General features: G+C 40.7%; 1 long non-coding RNA gene across 1 annotated transcript; it reads left to right on the top strand.

Moving 5' to 3' along the window:
- The first annotated feature begins 5,088 nt into the window (after positions 1–5,088).
- On the top strand, positions 5,089–7,236 carry LOC115204654 (uncharacterized). Its single transcript, XR_003880414.1, has 2 exons — positions 5,089–6,504; positions 6,539–7,236. It is a non-coding gene; the product is annotated as an uncharacterized LOC115204654 (long non-coding RNA).
- Positions 7,237–8,416: the final 1,180 nt, after the last annotated feature.

Raw genomic sequence — 8,416 nt, 5'->3', positions numbered from 1 at the left:
TATTCATACTATTTCATCCTTCCACAAGAAATATATATATGTCCTGATCTAAAATCTAGGGTTGCTACCCATGCCGGCTGGGTGTTCGTTCTATCGGTTCGGCTGCCAGAGATGCAATCTAAATGTTCCATTGCCATACTGGCTAGCTTGCTAGCTTGCTAGCTAGTCCATATTGGCTAGCGTGCTAGCTAGTCCATACTGGCTAGCGTGCTAGCTAGTCCATATTGGCTAGCGTGCTAGCTAGTCCATACTGGCTAGCGTGCTAGCTAGTCCATACTGGCTAGCGTGCTAGCTAGTCCATATTGGCTAGCGTGCTAGCTAGTCCATACTGGCTAGCGTGCTAGCTAGTCCATATTGGCTAGCGTGCTAGCTAGTCCATACTGGCTAGCGTGCTAGCTAGCCAACTATGGCTAACTTACAGTCATGTCAAACAGTGCAGCCAGAATAACAACAAAGTAGCTGTTTTCTAGTTAGATTTCTTTGGATACAACCATAACAATGACCTAATGATGCACAATTTTGCCTGGCAGAGAAAATGTGCTCTCTTGTCAGGACACTGTTCAGACAAAAGAAATACAATCCATAACATCAAATTGAACTGATGTTAATAAATGAAACCAAACATTATCTTTGTTATCCACCACAGCTGAGATAGCTACATCTACTTATTGTCACATTTTATCTGTTATTACCCTGGATGGTGCATTGGTGGAAATATCTGTCCGAGTCTGTGATACTACTATTGCTGCTTTGCTTCAGCTTTTAGGGTGTTGATGGTGCTGCAGTGTTCTCTTGGTTTTCAGTGTTTTCTTTGTTTTCAGTTCTTGTGGTTTTCAGTGTTTTCTTGGTTTTCAGTTCTCTTGGTTTTCAGTTCTCTTGGTTTTCAGTTCTCTTGGTTTTCAGTTCTCGTGGTTTTCAGTTCTCGTGGTTTTCAGTTCTCGTGGTTTTCAGTGTTTTCTTGGTTTTCAGTTCTCTTGGTTTTCAGTGTTTTCTTGGTTTTCAGTTCTCTTGGTTTTCAGTTCTCTTGGTTTTCAGTTCTCTTGGTTTTCAGTTCTCGTGGTTTTCAGTTCTTGTGGTTTTCAGTGTTTTCTTGGTTTTCAGTGTTTTCTTGGTTTTCAGTTCTCGTGGTTTTCAGTTCTCGTGGTTTTCAGTGTTTTCGTGGTTTTCAGTTCTCGTGGTTTTCAGTTCTCTTGGTTTTCAGTGTTTTCTTGGTTTTCAGTTCTCTTGGTTTTCAGTGTTTTCTTGGTTTTCAGTTCTCTTGGTTTTCAGTGTTTTCTTGGTTTTCAGTTCTCTTGGTTTTCAGTGTTTTCTTGGTTTTCAGTGTTTTCTTGGTTTTCAGTTCTCTTGGTTTTCAGTGTTTTCTTGGTTTTCAGTGTTTTCTTGGTTTTCAGTGTTTTCTTGGTTTTCAGTGTTTTCTTGGTTTTCAGTGTTTTCTTGGTTTTCAGTGTTTTCTTGGTTTTCAGTGTTTTCTTGGTTTTCAGTGTTTTCTTGGTTTTCAGTGTTTTCTTGGTTTTCAGTGTTCTCTTGGTTTTCAGTTCTCGTGGTTATTTTTTTACAAGGAATGAGTTGGGCTTTGGTTTGTCTGTTCTCCTCTTCGACACAGCTGTATAACTGGAGGTCGAACCACACTTTCTAGACCAGACCCCTTGGTCTACCGGGATTTAGAGCCTGGGCCTTGTCCTTATCGGTGATGGGAGGAGGGTGGCTGTTTGTGATATCTTAGCTGTTTTGATGTTACCCAGAAATCCATGATTGGAGGTGGTAAATTCAGTGTCCTTCATAATGCACCAGCTGCGACCGATGGGTGGGTCATTTAGAAACCGGCTGAGCTAATTATACTGTACCTCTCCCCCTTCCCATTTCTTACATTTCCATAAAACTGTCGGAGGAGGATGTTAAACTCTTCCTTAGTGACATTTCTGACGTCGACAACTTTTGCTTGTTGTTATCTTCTAACCAGCCCTCGAAGCACCGCACAGCTCTGTTTGTATTATTATTATTAATGGTGTTTTCTTTGTTGGGGATTTTTTCTTGGTCATTCAACACATTATTTTTCACATCTGCATGCCTCGGTAGTATTGCCTCGGTAGTATTGCCTCGGTAGTATTGCCTCGGTAGTATTGCCTCGGTAGTATTGCCTCGGTAGTATTTCCTGGGTAGTATTTCCTCGGTAGTATTGCCTCGGTAGTATTTCCTCGGTAGTATTTCCTGGGTAGTATTTCCTGGGTAGTATTGCCTCGGTAGTATTGCCTCGGTAGTATTGCCTCGGTAGTATTTCCTGGGTAGTATTTCCTGGGTAGTATTTCCTGGGTAGTATTGCCTCGGTAGTATTGCCTCGGTAGTATTGCCTCGGTAGTATTTCCTGGGTAGTATTCCCCCCCATTCATCCATATTTATGCTGCCGAAAAGAGCAAAATAAATGTTCCACTCATTCATTTTAGTTTTTGCAAAACAAAGTAATGATTTAGCCAGTCAACTGGGGGGGGGGGACAGACAGTGTATGTTGCTATGACAACCATCTCAATTTGCTGTCAGTGTCGTTCGAACCCGTTCACTTTATATGGGACGGTGCAGATCACAGTTCAATATTGAAAAGGTCAGAGAGACAGACGGCAAGGTTTATACTATGCTTTTTTTTTTTTATAGTGGAGATCAAGTTTTATAAATTGCCTGGCTGGGCTGATGAGACAGTGGATTGCAGCAGTCAGATGAAACAGAGTAAATAGGCATTTTATAACGTCATAGATTTAGCCGGTGGTAACTTGTGGAATAGACACCGGCTGGAATGTGGTTTTAACCAATCAGCATTCAGGATTAGACCCACCCGTTGTATTAAAATATAATAATATCGCCTGTTCTCCTCCACTATAATATAATATATTATCTCCTCTCCTGTTCTCCTCCACTATAATATAATATATTATCTCCTCTCCTGTTCTCCTCGACTATAATATAATATATTATCTCCTCTCCTGTTCTCCTCCACTATAATATAATATATTATCTCCTCTCCTGTTCTCCTCCACTATAATATAATATATTATCTCCTCTCCTGTTCTCCTCCACTATAATATAATATATTATCTCCTCTCCTGTTCTCCTCCACTATAATATAATATATTATCTCCTCTCCTGTTCTCCTCCACTATAATATAATATATTATCTCCTCTCCTGTTCTCCTCCACTATAATATAATATATTATCTCCTCTCCTGTTCTCCTCCTCGTTGCTCCAACTGAGCTACAGAGGATCTCTAACCTGATCTGTTTTATTTGTCTCTCGCCCTCTTTCTCTGAGTTTGTATCTTAGTCACTTTAAATCACTACTGTCACCACCCAATGCCCCCCACTTCCCAAACGATCCAGTACCAACGTGTAATACCCACAACAACATCACTGATGACGACGGCAGCAGCAACAGCAGCAGCAATGATGACAACAGCAGCAGCAATGATGACAACAGCAGCAGCAATGATGACGGCAGCAACAGCAGTCAGAAACAGTCCTGGTAAAGTGGTGAAGGTCAGACAGTGTGTATCCCTCGCCACAGTGACTAAACAGGATCCTCAATGATCTGGTCCAGACTCCTGTCCTAAGACTGAGAGACAGTCAGGAGAAGTCCCTGAGCACTACCCACACCAAGACTCCCAGCTCCCCTTTACTAAGAGATACACGGTTTACTTCCACTAGTGTCCCAATGACGTGTATGTACAGTACCTTTTGGAAAGTTTTCAGACCCCTTGACTTTTTCCACATTTTGTTACATTACAGCCTTATTCTAAAATGGATTAAATCGTTTTTTTCCCTCTCAATCTACACACAATGCCCCAAACTGACAAAGCAAAAACAAGTTTAGAAATGTTTGCTAATTTATTAATAAATAAAAAAACGGAAATGACATTTACATAAGTATTCAGACCCCTTACTCAGTACTTTGTTGAAGCACCTTTGGCAGCGATTACAGCCTCGAGTCTTCTTAGGTATGACGCTACAAGCTTGGCACACCTGTATTCGGGGAGTTTCTCCCATTCTTCTCTGCAGATCCTCTCAAGCTCTGTCAGGTTGGATGGGGAGTGTTGCTGCACAGCTATGTTCAGGTCTTTCCAGAGATATTTGGTCAGGTTCAAGTCCGGGCTCTGGCTGGGCCACTCAAGGACATTCAGAGACTTGTCCGGAAGCCACTCCTGCGTTGTCTTGGCTGTGTGCTTAGCGTCATTGTCCTGTTGGAAGGTGAACCTTCATCCCAGTCTGAGGTCCTGAGGGATCTGGAGCAGGTTTTCATTAAGGAGCTTTCTGTACTTTGCTCTGTTCATCTTTGCCTCAATCCTGACTAGTCTCCCAGTCCCTACCGTTGAAAAACATTTCCACAGCGTGATGCTGCCACCACCATGCTTCACCATAGGGATGGTGCCAGGTTTCCTACAGACGCTTGGCATTCAGGCCAAAGAGTTCATTCTTGGTTTCATCAGACAAGAGAATGTTGTTTCTCGTGGTCTGAGAATTCTGTGTAGAACTCTGGAGCTCTGTCAGAGTGACCATCGGGTTCTTGGTCACCACCCTGACCAAGGACCTTCTCCACCGATTGCTGTTTGGCCAGGTGGTCCAGCTCTAGGAAGAGTCTTGGTGGTTCAAAACTGTGTTCTTGGCGTCCTTCAATGTGTTGCTACCCTTCCCCAGATCTGTGCTTCGACACAAACCTGTCTCGGAGCTCTACCGACATTTCCTTCGACCTCATGGCTTGCTTTTTGCTCTGACATGCACTGTCAACTGTGGGACCTTTTTATAGACAGGTGTGTGCCTTTTTCCAAATCATGTCCAATCTAATGAATTTACCACAGGTGGACTCCAAGTTGTAGAAACATCTCAAGGATGATCAATGGAAACAGGATGCACCTGAGCTCAATATCAAGTCTCATAGGAAAGGATCTGAATACTTATGTAAATAAGGTCTTTCAGAGAGAGATAGATAGATAGATAGATAGATAGATATATATATAAAATTAATCCACTTGTTTTCACTTCATCATACGGGGTATTTGTGTGTAGATTGCTGAGGATATATATATTTTAAAATCCATTTTAGAATAAGACTGTAACGTAACAAAATGTGGAAAAAGCCAAGGGGTCTGAATACTTTCTGAACGGGTGGGGTGTGTGATTACGTTAACTCTGGCTTGGTGGGTGAAAGGAAGGAAGATCACTATCTGTTTGTTTTTTTTGAGGAGGAAGATGGGTGTTGTAGAAACTCCCCACATTTCAAACCAGGGAACGGGTCTGTCATCTGGATGCATAAGGACCGGATTTTAACTTTTTTCATTTGAAACACAAAAATGTTGTACTATTTTTTTAAATTGTTATTATTATTTTTTGTCAGGAAATGTTTGGTTTTTGTTCAAAATGTCATGAAATCAACTCGAGGTCCATTGGCATTTCTTATTTTGCTACACTGGTGTGTGGATTGTTTGTATGTGTAGCATGCACTTACACAATATATTGCTTGCTGCATCTCACTATTGTGAGAGAAGGACTACACTCCTGCCCATGCTTTAAATTTCAATAGGACCTTAAAAATAGTGTGGTTTTTGTTTTGTTGGAGACAGGAATCTGATCACCAACCCCTCTCTGTACATGATGAAGGGGGTTGGATGAAGTTGCCTCCAGACCAGAGATGAGTTCAATTCGAATTGAAGGCAGTCATTTCAGGAAGTGATTTGAATAAAAAAATATACATATATATAAGTTATTAGCTTCTACTTTTCAGTTTATTGAGAAGTCATTAAAAAATTTCAGTTTTCTTCCTGACTTGACGTCCATCCAATGGAATTGAGCTCAGCCCTGCTCTATATACTGTTCTAAGATCAGTTGTGTATTTCTGCCATCCATGATTAAGGCTAAGCTTTGCAGAGAATAAGCTGATCCTAGCTCTGGGCAACATGGAAACTAGTTTCACTTGGAGCTTCTAGAGGTCACTCAGGACAAGGTCAGGGCTCAAAGGTCAAACGGGCCCTGGTTGCATGTGCACAGCCCAGCGACCTCTCACCTCTCCTCCAGAGACTAAATGGGCTTCCCAAATGGCACCATATTCCCTATATAGTGCACTACACCATATAGGGCTCTGGTCACAAGTAGTGCACTATAAAGGGAAAAGGGTGCCATTGAGGACGCAGGCCAGAACACCGAGAGAACAATAGTGGATGGTGATCGTCCTTAGACACTAAGGTGACTGTCACTGAGAGCAGTTAACCCGCGTGTCTGTGTGAGAGAAAAGCTTAACAACAAATGATTCAGTCTCACTTCAGAGGAGACCACTGAGGAGGTGACCTCGTCCCCAGCCTCTTACTGCCATCAGTAGCCAGATGCCATTCAGAGAGGAAGAGGAGGAGCTCAGGAGAATGGAAGGTGGTACTGTAGTCAGGAGGAGAATGGAAGGTAGGTGGTACTGTAGTCAGAGGAGGAGAATGGAAGGTAGATGATGGTACTGTAGTCAGAGGAGGAGAATGGAAGGTAGGTGGTACTGTAGTCAGGAGGAGAATGGAAGGTAGAAGGTGGTACTGTAGTCAGAGGAGGAGCTCAGGAGAATGGAAGGTAGTGGTAGATGGTCAGTTTCATGTATACTTGTCCAGGACACTGACTGGATCCACTCCATGGTTGTTTGTGCTGTCCTTGGTTGTGATCCAGGACCGTCACTTTTTTTCTGAGCAAACTCCTTGACTTTACAAAAGACTGACATACACAGAGAGTCTCTCACTGTCTTTCTTTTGAAAAGGACACCTTTTTCATTTTGATGATGAAAGAGCTGTTTTTGTTGAGTGAATATCCTTTTGTATATTGTATGGTAAGCCATTTGGTCTTCTTAGTTAAACAACCAACGTCCTGAAATCATTTGATTTGACATGTAACATTTCAATGAGGACTTTAGTCAATTTTTTTGATACCAAATATATGTCTGATTGACAACTTTTCAGAGATGTACCACCTAATGTCAATAATTCTAATGCGTTTCCATAGTAATGGATTTTATTACTTCACATTAATGGTGATTTAAATGAATTCTAATTATTGATTATTATTTTAACTGAACTACTGGTAAAACATCTGTCACTGATGTAGCTACATGACAATGTCAACATTTTATTTTGTTAGTCGCTATGGCCAATGACAATGCGGAGAAATTAAATGAATAAGAACATTGCGTGTTACAATGAGATGATGTAATGTATTTCCTGATTCGTGTTAAAAAAAAAAAAAATCATTCTGATAGGTTTCTAAATCCCCAGGTTTACCAGAAATCCTGGTTGGAAGAATCCTGAAATCATTAGGGGGGGAAAAGAGGATTTTTATAACCTTTGTGTAAATGTAACACTAAACAGCTGCATGCGCCATTTATGAAAAAACTGAGCTTGCACAAAAATGTGGATTTATAACACCATACATACGCACGTTTCCCATTATACAGTGCCTTTGGAAAGTATATAGACTTTTTTTCTACATTTTGTCATTCTACAGCCTTAGAATTACAAAATGTAATTGTTTTTTCCCCCCCTCGTCAATATACATACATACATACATACATACATACATACATACATACATACAACTATAATGACGAAGCAAAAAAAGGATTTTAGAAATATTAGCAAATGTATTAAAAATGAAAAATGGTAATATTACATTTACATAAGTATTCAGACCCTTTACTCAGTACTTTGTTGAAGCACGTTTGGCAGCGATTGCTTCCCTGATTTAACTCTTTAGTCATATCCCAGTTTACCTATATTCTTATGGTCTTGCCTACATCTAGCGACTTGTTTTTAAAATGATATGAGAAAAAAATATACAATTTCATTTGGAACGGCAAGCCAGACAAAATGAAAAGGGCCTATTGCAATAATGAATATGAATTCAGAGGGCAGAGATGATTAAATATTAAAGCGTTAGACCTCTCACTAAATGCTTCAGTCATACAAAAGTTATACTTAAATCTGAACTGGTTCTCTAGCAAATTAGTAAGAATGTCTCACCCCATGTTCAAGAATGGCTTTTTTTCCCTTTATTCAGATTACAATCTCTCACTTTAAGTTATTTGAAAATGATTTTAACGGTAAGGTCTACACCAGCTATATCAGGCACTACACGGTAAAGTCTACACCTGCTATTTCAGGCGCTACATGGTAAGGTCTACCTACACCTGCTATATCAGGCACAGTAAAGTCTACATCGGCTGTATCCAGTATTTTCTACCACTGTCTGCACTGGCGTTCTGAGATCCTCCATTAAAGAACCAATAGGAGAAGAAATGTCTCCAACTGTTTAGTGATGTTGATTCCCCCATGACTTGTCATCCCGTGTGTTTTCATGGCAAGCTATTATACAAAGTGTGTGTCTGGGTTCTCTGAATCTTTATGTAACATGTCTC

The sequence above is a fragment of the Salmo trutta genome, chromosome 12 (genome assembly GCF_901001165.1).
Source record: "Salmo trutta chromosome 12, fSalTru1.1, whole genome shotgun sequence".
NCBI classification, from domain to species: domain Eukaryota; kingdom Metazoa; phylum Chordata; class Actinopteri; order Salmoniformes; family Salmonidae; genus Salmo; species Salmo trutta.
Note: the sequence above shows the minus strand (reverse complement) of the source record. Positions and strands in the feature narration are given on the sequence as shown.